This window comes from Xenopus tropicalis, chromosome 2 (genome assembly GCF_000004195.4).
Source record: "Xenopus tropicalis strain Nigerian chromosome 2, UCB_Xtro_10.0, whole genome shotgun sequence".
Lineage (NCBI taxonomy): Eukaryota > Metazoa > Chordata > Amphibia > Anura > Pipidae > Xenopus > Xenopus tropicalis.
In genome coordinates this window covers 146,312,911-146,333,276 of record NC_030678.2, presented here as the reverse complement: position 1 = coordinate 146,333,276, position 20,366 = coordinate 146,312,911, and the positions used below count along the sequence as shown (strand labels likewise).

Below are 20,366 nucleotides of genomic sequence, written 5' to 3'. Positions count from 1 at the left end.
CTTTTTTGCATATTAACATAAAACTTCTTTTCATCTAGCCTTGGTGGATGCCCTCAAGTCCACTGGAAGGAACTGCTGGTGATATAAAGCATTAGAGAGTTTTTTGTATGCTCAACTTGTATATTTATATATAATTATCATGTACCCACTTAACGTTTTCTTCTCCAGTACGAACAACCTTTTAGCAACCTTACCTTTCCATACCTTTTAGCAACTTAACTTAACAATAATCTGCTGCTGACAGGCATTGCTTGCTACAGCCAAGTTTATTATCCATAAGTACCCCCTGGTCCCCTGGGGCCTAACTTAATCCCATTAAGGGTATACTGTAAGTGGCTTGCATATATTTAAATCCCAGATGACACCATTGTGTTTTGATGCCACTCACATGAAGCATTTTGGCAAACTTACATTTAAACACTATATTCATTTTGGCAACAAACTTCTGACCCTCTGTTATGTGACTACTTCTGCTACCTACCTTAACCTACTCCCTATCATAAACTATTTATGGATTATGCCTTTGTGTGACTCCTTCGGTACCATTGCATTGGACTGTGCCCTGAGATTCCCTGGCACCCGCCTATAGTATAATTAGGTCATGGACTCCTCTAAAGAAGCAATGTACTAACTTCACACATGGACACTTATGAGTGGGCAGTTTATGTGGGATTTTACAGTCTACCTACCAGCCAGTGCTACAGCACCTGAACCATCAGCTCCTATCCCTTCACCTACAGCACCTACAGCTATGCCCAGGAAGCTTTGGATCCCACAGGATCATCAGGCTTGCCTCCAATGCCTCGTTCAATTTGAATTCCAGCCATCTAATTTTTTGGAGCATTCCAAATGGGTTTCATATCCTTGATGGTGGATGAGGCTTTAGCGTGAGGTTAAACAAAAAAAGTTTAGGATTCCCCATACGCTGATGCAATGCCTCAAAGACTTTTCTTGAAACAAGTTAAAAGTAAATATGTGCTTTAAAGAAACCTTAATCGTGCTTGGTGCACTCTCTTCTTTTTATATGTAATTTAAGAATAAAAAATATGTCATTTAAGAATCTAAGAATAAAAAGATGATTTTTCTAGGAGATTTGTCCATTAAGATCTTCCAGCAGAAGACATTTCTCCCACCAAAAATAATTGCATCTTTTTTAGACAATGCCACTCAGTCATCTGCCCATACCCTACTGCCCCTGATGTTCCTTCTGGATATTGCTACTCCTGATTTACCCCTGAGAGTTCTCCAGCATGGTCTCCTGCAACCCCTGCAAATACCTTCCCAGCACTGAATTTCTATTGCTGATTTACCAACATCTAAGCTCCACATTTGTGTAGTAGGGTGGGGCATTGTGTTACTCTGCACAGGGTTCCTTCTGCTACTGAATTCTCTCAACTCTTCATTTATGGAAAACCTTTAGAGATCTTTTAGAGAGGTTGCTAGATTGTCTTCAATTTCTAGATGACTCTCTGTAAACCCAGGGAAATCAAACTTTAACTGTATTTAAGCCTATGATCATCAATTTAATGAAGCCTCTAAACACATTAAGTATTGGAGCACTTTTTGAATTTGCCCATAATAATGTCTGCATGGAGAAATATCTGCTCCTTTGAGTGAATGATCAACATATTTTCTGTAAGACTTCTCTTCTCTAACGTTTTTTGCCAGTTGCCAGTAGCATTTATCTTTTTGCCTTCCTATGCCCAACTGCTCTGCCAATGCCCCCAACCAAAGCCTGCAGAATCAAAAACCTCATGACATATTATTCATTCAGAAAAAAAAGGAACACAGAAGATTTACCAAAAGAAATGGTATATTCCTGATCATGCAGTAAATACACGCTCTCCCTTGTTCAACAAGCTGGGTAAAGAAAATACCATGTAGTGAGTTATAACTTACTGCCCTAGACCTGAGCCTTTGTGATAGTTCCACAAATATGCCTGTTATGGTGGAAGGTGTATTTTAAGGACTCTGACTACAAACTGACATTGCAACATCATCATGTCAAGATCATCCAGCTAGGATGATACTCAGTGTAATCTCCTAACATTTCCCAATTATACATCTCCATTCCTGATAGTTTCTGGGTGCGCTTGTTGGTTGACTGCCTGACTTGACCTTAACTTGTTTACTGGATTACACTTTTCTCTGACTCAGTTTTTGCTCTGTTTCCAAGACACTGCAATCTACGTTTGCAGGCAGAACTTTTCCCCTTACATTCAGAGTATCGTGCCCCTGTTAATAGAATCTGTGCAACTTATGACAGTATTGCACTCCATTTGCAGCTCTTACCATTTGACAAAGCACAAACCTGAGTTGCTCCATGCTGCAGTAGCATAGCTACTATACAGCAGACACAAAAGGGGGGTCCAATGGCCCGGGGGGGGGGGGGGCTCAAACTGCTGAGGCATCTGTGGCACCACTGCCACACTGGATCTCAGAATACCCATGCAAGTGGCCTCAATGGAACAGCAATAATGCAGACACATCAACAATACACGTAATTATTCTTTATCTAAAATTACTAGTAAAAGCTAATGCAGAATGTTTTTCTAGGAAATTATCAATAAGAAGGGGCCATTAACCTATGGGAAAGCAATGTGCAAAGTGCAAAATTTAAGAATAGGGTGGGTCCGCAATTGCTTTAATTATGCTGCATTTGATAACATATGTTTACTAGGTTAAGTGTTATTTGTTGATGCAATGAAAGAAAAGTGGATAGTTTTAATCTGACATGAATACAATATTTCTAATTCAGATCTATATATTCAGTCCATGTGCTATCCCTGGGTTGTTATTGGTTGTATGTCTTGGCCTGCACTATCACTTTTTTGTTAACTTCATCGCTAATTAGTGATTTTTCAGACTTACTAGTAAGGTTATGGAGAGGTTGGTAAAATTAAATACAGTAACATCCTTTTAGAAGGTATTCACTTGCATCATGCTATGCCACTAGTATTGCCTCAAAAAAAAAAATAAGAAAGAAAGAAAAAGAAAATAAGAGAATAAGCCTCACTGGATGAATTGTTGCCAAGTGCTTATGATATATCTCTTTTAGCCAACTACACATTATATCAGATGTGTCCAGCTCAGAGCTACAAATACTACCAATTGTACACAGGGCCAGAACTAGGGGTAGGCAGAGGAGACATGCCTAGGCCCCAATGGTGGGGGGTTGCTGCTTAGCACGATCCCCTTCTGCTTGCCCTGACCCACCTGTCGCCACTCCCACCCACCCCCCCCCCATCCGTCAATGCTACTGCAGAGCTGTCAGTAGGGCAGCAGGGAAATTTATTGTGGAGGAGGCCGAGTGGGAGGAAGGGGAGATGAGCGGTGCACCCTGCCTTGGGTGCAGTTAGCATTTGGCCAGGCACTGACTAAAAGGCCAGATTTAAGCTGTGAATCTAATCCTTTAGACCATTTCAGGAGCTTATCTGCTCATGTTTGGGGCGCCCCTGAACGATATCTGGCCAAAAATCAGCCATGTGTTGATCGGGCAAGTTTAATTTTTGGATCGGGGCTTGCATAGGCTCATTGATATAGTTCTTGGTGCAACAGCTCCCATACCCGTTGTATTTAGCCAGATATCACCCACCTCAGGGGGACATATTGGGAGAAGATCCACTTGTTCGGCAACCTTGTATAGTCACCCTAACGCCAGGAAATGGCAGGTCAGCTAATAGAGCTTGATATTGTATCTATTTGAATTGGAAAACAATGTAGTATAGCTACAAGGAAGCGCACAACAAAATATATAGTGCAGTATTACCTAGTATGTCTCTCCTGTGGGGCTACGTGTGCTTTTTCACGTCAAGTGCGCATCCTATGGACTCATGTTTGTTGTTACGTATGTCTGTTGTGCATCCTAGGGACGCATGAATAATGTTACGTGCATCGCTCCTGTCATCATTTTCATATGAGCCCCAAACATACGCAATTCACTTTAAATAGCAATTTAGCTGCATGTTCAATTCTGGAGATGTCTGGTGGATTTCCTCTTGAAACGCATCATAGTAAAGCTATATAACTTTGGAAATTTGTAAGTAGCCATTTTGTGGCATTTTTATATATTTTAATAAAAGCTTTATTTTATATTATCTATTCTGGAATTCCATTTGTTTTATGTGTGGCTGCCATTTGGAGCTTTGCATTCCCTGTGGTTGTGAAATATCCAGTGTAACCTGGGGGAGTCATATGAGTTGTTGCTATATACAATTAAATTGATTTACATCTGGTGAGTTGCTTTATCTCACTGGGTGCATTGGTGGAGGTCACCATATTCAAAGTTACTTTGGCACTGTCACTTTATTCAACACAATGGTTGAACATTGACCTTTTTGTATCACTTTGACTTTGGGCTTCTACACAGAGGCGAAGTTAAAGGAGACTGCAATTGACTAGAATTTGATTTACCTGGAAGATAAGACAGTGCTGAAACTCTATTTATTGATATCTATTTGGATGGTCTTCATTTATAGTTTGTACATAGTAACAGCACTAGCACAGATGCATAAAGGATAAACATTAAAAAAGCAGGATCTCATTGTGTGGCTCCAGCTTACAGTTTGCCAAGCAGTGCAGCGTGCTTCTGTTCTGAAGGAAAGAAAGATCCTTTGGGTAACATCAGTACCACCTTTTATGACCTGGTTTTTGGTGACAGAGAAATTTATTTTATAGCAACACAGCAAGTCTGAGCTTGTTAACACTCCATTTTTTTGTTATTTGAGAGAGAGAGAGTGTGAGAGATGTGGTACTAATTATGGCTAGTATAGATCATTATCATTCTTTCAAATATGGTTAAAATTTTATATTGTTTTTCTTTGGGTAATAAATCCAGAGCTTGTGAATACATATAAACACTGTGGTGAAGCCTGTTTAATCAGCAGACTATCATAAGAGCCAAGATCTGTACATTGCCATAAGTAAACTAATAAATAGTTGGGAGGCGGACAAACTGGAACTCTGCAATTAGACATATCTGCCTGAGCAGTTCATCATCAGACAGTAGGCCGTTTATGACAAACAGTTCTTTGCTGCTGCTGCTGCTGCATTAAAAGACAGCTTTGTCAAAATGCAAACGGACAGAAGGTTCTAACTGAAAGTTGTGCTTATTATACACGCCCAACAAAGTTATGTCAACTGGCTGCCTTTCTAAGTGCTCCGTGAGTCACTTAAGCTTTATGAACTACTCGGGATAAGAATGCGCTGCCCTATCTGTCAGCAATAGCTAACATATAAGAAAAGCCCCTTGCTTTGCATGAAGAGTAGATCAAATGAATGAACCCTACCTTTGAGGGCTAAACAAAAGTCATCATATAGTGATTAAATACATTACTTGTCCCCAGTCTCTGCCTTAAAAACAAAATGAAAATGGCTTAGCATCATAAATAGGAAAATGCCCCAGCAAATCAAGAAGACAAAAGTCACAGTTACCTAGCTATATAAAGGCACAAGAAGAAGCGACTTTTTAGTCTAGCTAATGTCGTACAGTAATACTGCATCTCATAGAGCTCTGGGAAATGCAGGTCCTCTTGTCTGGCTGCCTGGTTTAAGATAGCAAAAATAGTTGACCGGCACAACAAGTGTAATGCAAGCGGGGCTTAGCCCCTGCGTGTTTATTCAAAAAATAGCAGCAACGTTTTGGGGGCGTACCCCATCGTCGGGCATACCTGGTTTGGGATTTTATTGGTTGCCATTATTACACGGCTACCTCCTTCCCTGTGGCTGTTCTAGTTACATTCTCAAACTTAAACCAATTTTTTCTCTATCTGAATTAAATTTTGTTCCCATGTACTTAAAGAATGGCTAAATAATCAGTCAGAATGTGGGTACAGTGTAAGACTGTTTGAGAGAAATAACTTTTATTATTTGACTATGACATGCAATACTCAAGCAAAGAACCACAGAGGTTCAAACATCTCTGAGCAGTGCCGGTGTTGGGGAGGTAGATTTATCAATTATTCCCCCCTACAACTAGATTTTTATTCTTGAACACAAGCTTATTTAAAGAAAAACTATTCCTTCAAAATGAATACTTAACCAACAGATTATTTATATCATAATAAATAGCCTACTAAAGAATCTGCCCATATTAGTGTATATATATATATATATATATATATATATATATATATGTACAGCCTATTTTAGTAAATATTGCCCTTTTACATTTTTTACCATGAGCTGCCATTTTGTGATGGTCTGTGTGTGTCACTTTGATCATCTGACAGGAAATATTACAGTGTGAGAGTAAAGCATGGGTCTCTGTTTATTCATTGGTTGATGTAACCTAAAGTGATAATGACACAATAAAACAACTTTTCAGAAAGCCCACGGATGGCAGCAAAGATTGGAGGAGGGGACAGCATGACCAAGGCCTAGCCCTCGCAGAAGCCCAATTGGTGGTTAAGTGAAGGGGAGGGGGAATAGATGGAGGGTTGGACTAGATGGCCATCTTAGTTTGAGAAATAGGCTGCCTGGCCTCCATTTTATGGTAGCCAGAAGTCAGAAAAGTTCCCCTCCCGCCCTACTTAGACAGGGGTGGTTTATGGTTTGGTTTGTTGTTTTCTCAGTTGTCAGTTTATAGTTAGTTAATGGGAAAATAAGAAAGCAGAAGGGTCACCTTTGATCATGAAGGATATTTGTCACAGCAATGGCGGGCCCTTGCCAGTCTGCCGGGAAAATATTTGGCCTGGTAAGAGAGGCTTATCTTGGTGGGATGGTTTAACCCTGGAGGATATTGCTTCAGGTAAGGAAGAGCAGACTGACAGGGGCTCATGTGTTTTGATGTTATACATATTTGCAATATTTGCAAGGTTTACCATGTTTTAATATTACTGTTAAAATGTTGTATTGAGAATTTGGATTTGTATATCATTAAAACTGGTATGTTATGTAAATTTATTACTGAAAACTAATAAAGCTGTGACCATTATCATTCCAAAATCATAGTGTCACGCATTTTATTGGATAGCATAAGTTTAGTGCGAGAATGCAATGGGTTATGCCTGGGTCAAGAATATTAATGTACATAAAAAGTTACCTAGGTCATGTTTATTTTTTTTCACTGATAATTTAACTTTTTTAAGTGAGTGTTACCTAAACCTGACTGTTTTGCCATCCTGATTGTCCCTTCAACGGACTCCTGTTGCACAAATAAGGCAGCCCCGTCATAGAGGAACATGGGGGATCAAATAGGTAATTTAATGGTATCAAGAAGTACATTTATGGCAAAATGTTAAAGCTCATGCAAAGACAATGTTATGATATATTTAAAAACAGTTTAAGCAGTGTTTAACATATGGGCTGTTTTATGCAGTATCAGGCACCCTAGGCACATGCTGTTTCTGCCCACCCCTAGTTCCGGCACTGTGCAGTATTATCACCTGTAATGTAAATGGGGTTTGGAAAGAATAGTTACTTTTTGTTGCAGTAAAAAGATACACAAACATAAATCACATTAGTACATTTGTATTCAATGACATTAAAATTCTCAAATATTGATAAATCTAGCTCTGAGATTGTTTTCAGTGTTTTGCTATGAGTAGTATTTGTCATGAAGCAAAGTGAGAACCTTGCCTGAGGCAGGATAAATGTCTTTGTAACAAGTAGGGAAATAGATTTTTCCTGTTGTTTGGCAAACTAGGAACGCTATCTTGTGGATCAACAATATGCCAGGCAGAAATAACTTGGCAGATTTTTAAGCTTAAAGTAACAATGGTTTGATATGTTGGTATAACTCTGGTTTATACACATAAATAGGTACGTCAGTGCTATTTACAGAGTACATGCCAATCTCTTTTACCTGCTTCAGATTAGAAAATATGCCAAATTTTGCACTTTTTTGGTGCTTTACATGATCAACACCAGCTTCTGCTTTCATTGTTTGCAGTGGCAATACACGGGCCAACAAATGGCATGCCGAGGGCTGCTGCTCTTGTGAAACAACACCTTATGTAAAATGTCCATAGACCTTTAACTTTTGCTATAGGGATGCCAGATCATCTCTTTAAACCAAGGCACCTATAAAAAAATATATGCTGTTTTCAAATTTTACAAATTTTCTTGCAATTCAGGTGTCCATATGATTTACAATTGCACTAGCAGTGTGCAAAGTGAAATTTCCGATGCAAACCCCCATGTTTTTTATCCATCCCCCATAATCCCCACGTAATTGTGTGTGCACCTGATGGGTCAAAAAGAACCCAATTGCGTGTAGTAGCAAATCGGCTGCAATTGCCAGGATTGCACTTATTGAAGCAACCTGCTGTGAGAGCCCTGGAATCACCATCATGTTTAGGGCGGCGGCAGCTCCAGGGTTCCCAAAAGTCAGATGTAACCTCACTTGCTGATTGTGGGGAACTTATGTCACACTTCTATTCTTTAAAGACAGTTAAATAGGGAAATAACACTGTTGTAACTGTCATCACAAAAGGTTTTTATGATAAGCTTTGTCACTGTTCTACAATTTCCTTGTTTTCTTTGTTTTGCCTCCACACACAAAGGGTACATTGTCACTTCTTGTGCAGGTTATAGCAAAAAGTTTGTTTTCTTTTGTTGTTAAATATTTTTGAACTGCCATTCTAAGTGACAATTAAAATTACATAGATTGGTTAGTGCTACAAATAGCAAAAACATAATAAGTCTTGTCTAAAGGTGCAGTCACACCAAAATGGATACAAATGTTGCACGTATTGATGTCATTCATACTGATACTACTAACGTAAAAAAACATTCTTAGCACTTCTGTATAACGGCGCTAAGCGCTAATGCACCCACTTGTTTATTCTGAAGAAATGTTCACCAATGTGCCTATTAATGCTGGGGAACCCTGGAATTACCACACCTGCCACAGATGCATCCTTTTTCCACAATTACACTGGAAATCTGGGAATTGTGGTAAAAACACTGTGTGACGATTTGAATCTGAAATTTGCACTTTGTATAGTGCATTACTGAATTGTATTCATAAGTGCACCTTAATACTTTAATAACAAAAAAAAAACAAAAAAGACAAGAGGCAAAAGGTATGCCTGACATAAGCCTCATTCCATGATCTCAAACTGAACATAGGTTGTTAATATTATCTACTCACATCAACTTTTCCAACATTACTTTTCTGCACAGTGCAAGAAATAAAGAAGGTCAAATTAATATTTCACAAATATAAAATGGCAGAAAAGTATCCAAAAGCCCAACAGCAGCCCACTCTAATGACTTCTTTTATATCATACTCTTTAAAGAGATGCTGACACCACAAATTCAATTTTTTTACATTTATCATAACACTGTGTTTGAATGCTATTTATAATTTCACCATAAATGTATTTGCCTGATGCTTTTACATTCCCTATCTGATCCCCCATGTTCCTCTATGAGGGGGCGGCCATATTTGTACAGCAGCAATCCATTAGCATTAGAAGCTATAACTGACAGGCTGAGAAGGGACAGTCAGGTTGGCAAAACAGTCAGGTTTAGGAAATTCAAGTACCAATTACTTACAAAAGCAGCCCTATCAATGAAAAATTATCAATGTGACCTATAGGTAACTTTTAATGTACATTATTATTTTAAAGAGTAGTTCTTTGGTGTCATTATCACTTTAAGAGCTAGTCCCTTTCCCAATACAGCAGCGGCCAACGCTACATGTAAGAGCAGCAGTGAGTGACAGGTTTCCTGTATGATAGGCAAGGGAAGAGCTGTGGCAGGTATTTTCCATAACATTTTTTCTGACACCTTGAGGGCAATGCAAGTATTTCTGTCCACCACACCCCACAGTTGGCCCCTTTCCTGATAGGGCAGAAAGTTACAATCCAGAACTGCAGCAAGTGACTGGTTCCCAATATACTAAATTGTATGAAGAACAGTGGCAGGTATTTAATATTGAATTATTTCAGACCAGAAGTTTTTATCTCCAGAGCAATGCAAACTTTACTGTCCACCAGGTCCACTTGACAGTTTACACCTAAATACAACTTTGCTAAAAAATGAATTAATCTTAAGTGTGACTGAAGTTTAGCAGAGCACAGGTCACATGACTGTGGCACCCTGGGAAATGAAGAATATGGCTAGCCCCCATGTGAAAATTCAAAATTAAATATAAAAAATATCTGTTTGTGTTTTGAAAAACAGATTTCAATGCAGGATTCTGCTGGAAAAGTTCTATTAACTGATGTGTTTTGAAAAAAATATGTTTTGCCATTCCAGTATTCCATTAAGTTGTTGTACCTGCTGAAGATAAAGCTTATTTGAGCGTGATCCAGAAATAAATGGACATTTATTCTACTGCTGTGGTGAGTGCATAGGCAATCCCATACCCCCTGAACTTTACAACATGTACTGCAGGTTATTTACTCCAATAACAGATGTAAATGGGCCTACACCGTTTAACAGCACATCATATTTTCTGTCTGGTATGAGCTTTTGTTTTTTACAAATGACTTGTTTTCTATGACAAATTGCCCTACACCATCTAAAGCCCTGTAGAAATATCAAATTTAAATAACATGCCCTGGAGAAGTAGTAAATCTTTCATGCAGCATTAAAATCTTCATTTAGCATGTCTCTGCTTTGGAAGGGGTTAAATGTTGGCGGTGTAGCTGGCCTTGGGCAAACTTTGTTCCCTGTTCAGCAGCTACAGGCTTTTTTCATGCGAAGTTTATATAATTGTTAATACAAAAGTGTAATTGCCCTTCTTGCTGTCACGATAAAGGTATGTGTCTCCACCACAAGACTGAGAGCAGGAGTTTTCATGCTCAGAGCTACTGAATACACAGCACTTAACCCTTTTAATACAACACAGTTGAAACAGGAGAATTGCATCATGTTACACTGATGTTTGCCATTTTAAGTAAATCATAAATGTTTTGGCTTCGGATCTCAAACGTGATCGTAAATGTTATTGTTTATGTTGGCATTGTGCAGAAGAACACTCCCATCACAACATTTCTCTTGTTTAAACAGTTCTGTTTCCTTTTCATCCATAACATTGTATATTTTAAAATGACCGTGGATGTGTTTCCCCTTCTCAAATGTCTCCCCTTGGTCACTTTGCTAATTAACCCCTTCACTATAAGACACATTTTAGCTTCTATTTTTTAACATTTTGTGCTCTTTTGCTTTAGGGGCATTTCCTGGAGGACTTTGTAGTTTACCTAGGAAAACAATATACAGGTATGGGATGCTTTAACCAAAAACTTGTTATCCAAAAAGCTTAAAGAAAAAATATACACGAATCATGTAGATCTCTATGAAAATATTGCACATAAAACAGCTGATAAATAAAACCCTGCTTTATCTAAATAAACCATTTTAATAGAATGTCTTAGTAGTAAGTGCCATTGGGTAATCCTAACTAGAAAATTGGCATTTTAAAAACTAATGGCCAACTCCTGGGATGGTACGATTCATGGTGCACTCAAACAAACCAAGGGAAACCAGCCAATTAAAGGAAAACTATACCCCAAACAATGTAAAACTCTGTTTAATAAAAAAGTATATTTTTATGAAAATGGTTTATTTAGATGAGTTTGTGCAATCCTAAATAGAAAAATGCCATATTAAGAATTAAGGGCCACCTCCTGGGATTATAGGATTCACAGTGCACACAAACAAGCCAAGACACACATACATGCTAGGCCCAATCAGCCAATTAAGTATTTATTCTGGGTTTATAGTTTTCCATTAAGCGAAAGTCATCTCCTATAGACTCCATTTTAATGCAACAATTAAAATTTTTTAAAATAATTTCATTTTCTTTGTGATAATAAAATTGTACCTTGTACTTAATCCCAACTAAAATATAATTAGTCCTTATTGAAGGCAAAATAATCCTATTGGTTTTTTTTAATGTTTAAATAATTTTTTAGTAGACTTTAGGTATGACGATCCAAATGACAAAAATCACCCTTATACGGAATATACCAGCTCCAGAGAATTCTGGAAAACTGGTCCTGTACCAGTATTGTTTTTTTAGGACAATCTAAGCTTTATAAAAACTGGCTGAATGTTTATGTACTGTATATACTCGAGTATAAGCCGAGTTTTGAGCACTAAAAATGTGCTTTAAAAGTAACCCTCGACTTATACTCGAGCGCAGACGCGTGCGCGCAGCGTCATACGCGACGTAGCGCCGCTACCATTACAAGCTGAGGATCAGCAGGGAAGAGATGTGCACACGGGTAACATCAAATGAGCCATACCGTCAATTCCATTCCAAGACGCGCCGCTGCCGCTGCAACAGTAAGGGATCAGCAAGGAACAGATAAGATATGAGTTACATTTCAGGCAATCCTTGGCTTATGGTTCAGCATCTCAATATTCCTGCAAGGCTGCAAGCTGTCCTGGTCATTGCTTTTAAATGAATTGTGGTTTCTCCTTTCAGTTACACGTGTGTGCCCACAATTTGACTTGCGTGTTAATCCCCTTGTAGTGTAAAGTCTGTTTGAAATACATTTTTCTTTATTTCACTGCTATGAAGCACTGCTATTGCCACTTGATATGTCACTGTGAGCCTTGAATGCCCTTTCTATGCTAGGTCCCAGAGAGTTTGATGGTGGGGATTAGTGAGGTTTTTTTATACACAACCTTTTCAAGTAAATTTTAAAGGAATACTGTCATTATTTTTATGGTATACTTTTAGTTCTAAATTACACTGTTTACATAGCAAATAATTTAAAATTGTGTTCTTGAACCAACAAATGTATTTTTTTGGTTGTAATATAGGGGTGTAGGCGCCATCTCAGTGCATTGCTACACATTAGAACTGCTTTCAGGTAACCTATTGTTTCTCCTACTCCCATGTAACTGGGGGAGTCCCAAGCCGGACTTGGATTTCTTACTATTGTGTGCTATTCTGATATCTACTGGGAGCTGCTATCTTGATGCTTTCACATTGTTCTGCTAATTGGCTGCTGGGAGGGGGGTGATATCACTTCAACTTTCAGTATTGGCTGCACCCTAGGCTTATACTCGAGTCAATACGTTTTTCCAGTTTATTAGGTAAAATTAGGTACCTCGGCTTATACTTGGATCGGCTTATACTCGAGTATATATGGTAACTTAATTTCTGTTAGAAGCTATGACTCTAAAAGTATTTTATAATAAAATGCACTAAGTTTGCCCAGGAGCCATAACCCATAGCAACCAATGAGCAGGTAGAGTTTACTGGTCACCTGTTTAAAAGCAAACATCTTATTGGTTGCTATGGATGGTTGTTGGACAAACTTAGTGCCTTTTATTACATATGGTGGTAAAAATTTTAAAATATTCTATATTATGAAAAAACTCATTTTCAAACATGTCAGAAATATTTTATTTCTATTTGGTTACCCTCTCCTGAGTGTGCCATTACCAAATATGTATAGATCAAAGGCCCATAGCAGTACAATTCTGCATTTTCAAAGTAAAAATATTTCATAGACTGCAAGACTGAAAAAGTAAGTTGAAAGTACACATTCTTACAAATTACAGAAATGTTTATACAGATACAAGAAATGTTTTTCTATGCCTAACTACTAAAAGCTTTGCTCACTTTAGGGTTTCTTAATTTTTTTATTTATTCATTATAATTAAAATGTCCAATTTCCCATGTTTCTACAAAACACTGGTAGAGATAAGCGGAGCCAATGCTCTGTGTGACTTTGACGTAAGACCATCAGTATACTACATTATGGTGGTTCAACTAAAACATTGTTTCTGTATCACCATATATGGCCAAGACACAAAGGGAGATTTCAGTAGTAGTGATGGGCAGGTTGACCCCCCCCCCCCCCACATTTCCCCTATGGGACCTGTGGGTTTACCATTGAGTTAGGGTTGAAATTTGGGTGGCCATTGCAGATTTGCGTTGAATGTAGTTCAGACTGAGAGATTACACTCTTGCTCTTCCACCAAAGTTTCACTGTCTTGGAGCCTAACACATGCGCCAAAGTAGCGCACAGAGCAGAAAGACATGAGTACGGGATGGGAGTGGTTCTTACAATGTCAACATGTTGGGGTTTAGGGTCAGGTACATGTTAAGCTTTCGAGGATTAGGGATGGGCGCATTTTAAGCTTTTGCGGGTTAGGGTTGGGTGCGAGTTGAGTTTTTCCTGACCTGCACATCCCAATTCAGTAGATAACCTGACTAAGGGGCACACCCCCAAAATTTTGTGGTTTCTGGTGTGACTGACTTCATTATAGCACCAAGCTTTACAATAATCCTTTGTGCCGGCATTTCTGTCTAATTTCAGTAGATCAAACACGCGGGGCCAAAGTGCCCCAAATCAGTCTCTGTTGGAACTTTTGAGAATCACCCTACTGTATACAGGTTGTACATGACTTTTTATTGTTAAACAAATCAAAACAACTTTGCACCTCACTGATCGGTCCAATCTGTGGAGTAGATCTCTGTCCTACCCAGCATTTAGTTTTGGCCTACTCTTTCCCTAATCAGAGACAACTCTGCACCTAATTACTGCCTGGATGTTCACTGTTACTCTAATTTCTTCTCCTTATAAACCTTTCATTCAAATAAATAAATGCTATGTACCAATTAACAACAGAAGCACATAACAATGAACAGAAATTCCTGCATGCTTCTATAACTATAGTCTATGGCAGTGCTTGGGAAGCTTCTGTCCTATTCCTCCTCCTTACACAGCCAGCACAGGTGCTTTCAAGCTATTCTCATACCTACAGTCCGTAGGCCAAAACATCCAGTATGTCCACATGTGACACTTGAGACACATTTGAGAAATCAGACGTTACCCCGTTTTATCCTGTTATGACATTAATACAACAATCATGCAATGAGCGGTTTAAAATGTCCTGGTTCTTTTAGTAGCCTCATGTCAAACTTGCCAAGTAATTCATTTGCTGTTGCCATATTATTAATTTGATATTTGTAAGCCCTAGCACAGGATAAAGCGAAATGGCAGCCAGGTAGTGATTGAAAGGTAGCAAAAGTATTATTATTCTAATTTTATTATGCTAATTATATGTATTATAATAACAATTGTTTTGTTACACAAATAAAGCTGGCTCTGTCATTTGTAAATGCTTTTGGCACCCTTTCAGACTTACCTGTGCAATGTGGAATATCTTGTTCCACCGTCTAATGAGCCTTCAATTTTTTTTTCATCATTAGTATTTTTTTCTATCTCCTCCAAGGGTTGTTGGAGACAGGCGGGCCTCGTCTGGGTCTGAGTTAAGAATAGAGGAGGTGTTACAATAAGTTTTAATTCCAGTCTCCCTGCCCTAACATATATTTTTTCACTACAGAGTCTAACAAACTATAGCTATGAAATCCAAACTTTGCGTGTAGCTGTCCATGGATTTTAAAGTGGAGATCTGTTTTTCCTGAGAAGAACGGCATGGGATCTGGAAACTCAACATTCAGAAAGCTCTTTTGGGAATGCCATCTCCCATAAAGCCCATTTTAAGAACATAATTCTATTTCACTATACATAGTGTAAAAGCGTGTGTACCCTGGGGTAGCAGTATGAATGCAATGCCCACTTTGTGTTTAATGGCCCAGAACACAAAGTAACATTATCGGGCAATCATTGCTGGGGGTGGGCTGGACAGCTTCATGTGCTAATTACCGCTGGTGTGGAGCCCCCGTGGGTGCAGGGTCCTATTGGGCCCAGTAGGTCCAATTGGCCTAAGGCCGACCCTGACTACACACAGTGCTTTGGATGTAGATATAGGTTGCCATATACCTTTAGATGAAATTAAAAATAAAATTAAGTTAAAGGTATTTGTCACAAGTCAGAATCAAAATTGTCTCTCAGATACAATTGAAAAATACCAAATATCAACAGGCATTCAGCCTCTAGGAGGAACGTGCAATGGAAACTTCCTGCTGAAAGCTTTGAAAAATGGATCACAGCAAAGGCTACTGGTGTCACTTTACCTTCCCTCTCAGCATTCTTCTAGATCAGTGCTGTCCAAATTATTACATGAAGTTGGCTAAATATTTCCCATATAGAATGTACGAGGGCCGGATGAAACTAAAATGATTATGTCATACAGTGCAGTCTATGGAGCCTTTAAGCAGACTGGGGGTCATAAAAATCCTTTGGAGGGCCATATCTGGCCCATGGGCCTCCAGTTAGACCGCCCTGTTCTAGATAAACTGCAATACCTTGCTACAGATTGCCTCCATAGGTTTCTTTAGGTCTGGATCTGAGGCAAGGGAATATTTGGGAGGAGGAAACAGATATGAAAACCCAAGCTGCTATGTTTACAGACAATTGAGCAACATGCCTATTCAAGCTCACTGATTTTTAATCAGATTAAGCATTTTAATATATGTAAATAGTTTTGTTTATGTTATTTGAACTGATCTTAAAATGTGATAATATCCATTAAAGCAGAGAGCAGCATCATTGGTTGTACCTTGTGTATCTTATTGCGATTCCCCCCTACTTTTGCAGGTGAACTACTTTCAACACCACAAAATTTACTTGAAGTACAGAGAAAAACGTCAAGAGTACAGAGTGCTGACAGGAGAATCAACAAGATTGTGGATATGTCACTGTGCTGTATAATTTATGTGTGACAGTTGGTTCCAGCCGTTAATGCTTCATATAATTACTGTCAGAACAAAAAAATAGAAACCTGATTTAATGCACACAAAAAATTTCCGAGCTAACAATTTTGGTGTTATAGCATTATGAAGATTTGCCAATTGCTTCATGTCTGTCTAGGAGATGGGAGGAGGGAGAAGGTAAGGTTGTAACAGGAATAGCCAGAGGTGTTCTGGTGCAGCTTAAGGTACAGCAATAGAGCAACGCTGGGGCTTGGGATGCGCAGAGAGCTTCTGTTCCTAATAATGAAACATATACAAGCTAATAGCTCAATTCAAAGGTGGTAGACAGGAAGACAACTAAACAGAAAGAAACATTTATTAAAAAGCATAGAGAAAGTAGTAACAAACCAGGAATTATATGTTGTTGGCCACATGCTATATGGGAACCACTGGTGTAAAAGATGCAATAAAATATTTGACGCCCAAAGTGGGGCTCAGATTTGTTGGGAGCTTTATGTATTATTGCACTGTATTATTCACTGTATTTAAAGGAGAATGCAAGTCAAAATTTAAAAAGCATACTGCCCAATAGTCCTCCTATTGTTTAGTAAAAACGCCACACTTTTGGCTCACCTAATCAAATATTTACTCAGTCACACTTCCCGCAGCCTACAGGAAGGGGAGAGAGATTTCAGTGATGTCACTGTAGGCTTCACACTGCTGTAGGCTGCCAGCACCATATCTCAGAGAAGCAAGCAGGGATCTGGGAATTTAGATATGCAGTAAGTACTTAAAAAGAATGCCTTTAGACTTACTTTTAATTTATATTAACCTTTCATTGTCCTTTAAGGCAGTTTTTTTACACTTTGCTTCCAGTTTACTTTTGGTAATGTGACCAGGTAATTATCCTAATGTGAGACTGTTGTGTCCATGTCACTTGATATTGTATGATTGTATGTTTCATGTTAATATTACAGTTATTTGTATATAAATATTTTATTATTTCCCCATTCAGTAAGTTGGTTATTTTCCAGAGCCAGTAACATATTCTACATATATATATTGTGAATCTTACTGTAACCCAAGTACAGGTAAGGGATCCCTTATCCGTAAACCCGGTATCCAGAAAGATCCGAATTACGGAAAGGCCATCTTCCATAGACTCCATTATAAGCAAATATTTCTAATTTTTAAAAGTGATTTCCTTTATCTCTATAATAATAAAACAGCACCTGTACTTGATCCCAACTATGATATAATTACCCCTTATTGGGGGCAGAACAGCCCTATTGGGTTTATTCAATATTTAATTTAATTTTTAGCAGACTTATGTTATGGAGATACAAATTATGGAAAGATCCCTTATCCAGAAAACCCCAGGTCCGGGGGCCCCGGAATAGAACGAGGAAGGAGTTGAGGGCACGGGGCCATGACAAGGATAGGAAAAGGCCCTGGGAATGTGTTTGGTGCTAGGGAAGATGGGTAATGTAGTCCCTACTGGGATTGGGCCAAAAGGGAACTGAGAAGGGACAAGTGGGGAGGAGCATAGGGGAGAGTGGCCATTTTGGGAGCAACAAGCTCCCACCCGCCCTCCCTGGATTTGAGGAGATAAAGGGGTAGCAATAAGGAAGAGGTGAATTAGTGAATCACAGTCGCAGTCGAGGATTACGGAGCCCAAGGAGAGGTAAGCGGAAGGTTAGGCCTGAGGCTAGATATGACAGCCATAGGTCGGTGGTAAATGAGGATGTGGGGTTAGAGAAAAGGGGTTTTAACCTCAAGGAAATGATTGCGGTGGGGGGCAGGTACAGCCTCCACAAAGCAGCCTTCAGCGGCTTAATGTTATGCTGTTATCAAGAGATTAAGATGTTATTTATTTTAATATGTTATTGTTAAATAGGGTTGTATGGAATAATGAAAATGTTACATTGTTGCAAATAAACAGGCTGCGGCCTTTTCTGTCCACAAAGTAGTTGTGTGATTGTGCTTGCTGGGGTTAAAGGGGTAAGTTTAAGGGGTTGGAAAGAGGGCCACATATTTGACGCTGCACTTGTCACGAGCATTCTGGATAACAGGTCTCATACCTGTGCTCATGTTTAAGTATCTGAAACAGCACTCTGATAATATCAGAAAGCTCCTCTATAGAGTGAGAGAGTGAACAAGTCCCTAAATTTGGGGTTAATATTTTATATTTGCGTATTTAGGCTAGAGTACCTGTGCTAACAAGTACATCACTCCCACTGATTGTCCTTAACATCCAACACTAAGGAAAATATACTAGTCATTATTGCATCATTCCTTGCCTGCATAAAAGCTGCTTAGCGATCATTTTAACTGGACATTTGCCAAGTTTATGCATCTTTTGCATTGGCTGCACAGGGACATCTGCACTGTTTATGACAATATATGTTGACCTTGATATAGTGAAAGCATGTTACTATTTCAATCTATGATTTACTATTGTAAATACACCTGGAACTTGGGACCTGGACCTGCCCCTTCTGCCCTATTTATATGAAGATATCAGTGTTATTCGCTTGACCACTGTCACTAAAATTGGATTGCAACCCTTGACTCAAAGGGGCTGATTTACTAACCCACGAATCCGACCCGAATTGGAAAAGTTCCGACTTGAAAACGAACATTTTGCGACTTTTTCGTATGTTTTGCGATTTTTTCGGATTCTTTTTCGTTACCAATACGATTTTTGCGTAAAAACACGAGTTTTTCGTATCCATTACGAAAGTTGCGTAAAAAGTTGCGCATTTTTCGTAGCGTTAAAACTTACGCGAAAAGTTGCGCATTTTTCGTAGCGTTAAAACTTAAAAGGTGCAAAGTTTCGCGTAAGTTTTAACGCTACGAAAAATGCGCAACTTTTCACGTAAGTTTTAACGCTACGAAAAATGCGCAACTTTTTACGCAACTTTCGTAATGGATACGAAAAACTCGCGTTTTTACGCAAAAATCGTATTGGTAACGAAAAATTCGTAAAGAATCCGAAAAAATCGCAAAATACCGATCATTACGAAAAAAACGCAATCGGACTCATTTCGACCCGTTCGTGGGTAAGTAAATCAGCCCCAAAAAGTCAACCTTTGCCCAAGAGTCAGGAATAGATCAAATACAAAGAACACCTGGCTTCAGTAAATTCTACCTTCAGAGATATCAATAATGTAAACATTAGTAACTTATTAAATTTGTCTAACAACCCCATCTAAAAACCCACCAAGGTAAAACCCTTCCAAAACACTCTAAAGGGAAAAAAATTCCAGATGGCCAGCTACAATTCAGCCTCCTAGGGAAAAAATGCTTCCTGACCCCAAATGGCAATTTAAAACTGCTTTTGCTGCTAGAAAGCCATCAAATCCATTTCTGAATCTCAACATTGCCACAGCAAACAGGGTCCACACTCTCAGGTCTTGTGATACTGAAGATTTTTTTTATGGAAAGAAACTAACATCTCAGCTAGCTCACTAACTTTAAAAAGTGATATCACAGAAAGCTCAAGCCCTTTTTTGCCCCATCACCTCGGGTCCACTGCTTGCCTGAAATCTTCGGGGCAGTAGGATTGGATGTGGTGGCCCAAAGAGCAGGTACATGTTGGGGTGGTGGCCCAAACACCCCAGTCCAACACTAGGGAACCAAAACGTATAGCAGAATCAAGGAGATGGAATGAAGTAATAAATAGGCCGAGATCAAAACTGTGCTAGCAATGAAGTACAGAATTGTAGTTGAAGAGCAGGCAAAGGGTCAGTACAGGCAACAATCGTCAAAGTCAAGGCACAGGTCAAAATACAGGAATCAGACAGCAACAAACACAACCAGGAAACAAAACCTATGTTGGGCGATTAAATTA

General features: G+C 38.9%; 1 protein-coding gene across 2 annotated transcripts in view; it reads right to left on the bottom strand.

Moving 5' to 3' along the window:
• The window catches only part of calcoco1 (calcium binding and coiled-coil domain 1), a 299,644-nt gene that overhangs the window by 233,282 nt on the left and 45,996 nt on the right, over positions 1-20,366 (bottom strand). For both annotated transcript variants that reach the window (XM_031897196.1, XM_031897195.1), the window contains one exon: positions 15,064-15,182. The gene's annotated coding sequence lies outside the window, so the exon portion shown is untranslated. The remainder of the gene's footprint in view (positions 1-15,063; positions 15,183-20,366) is intronic.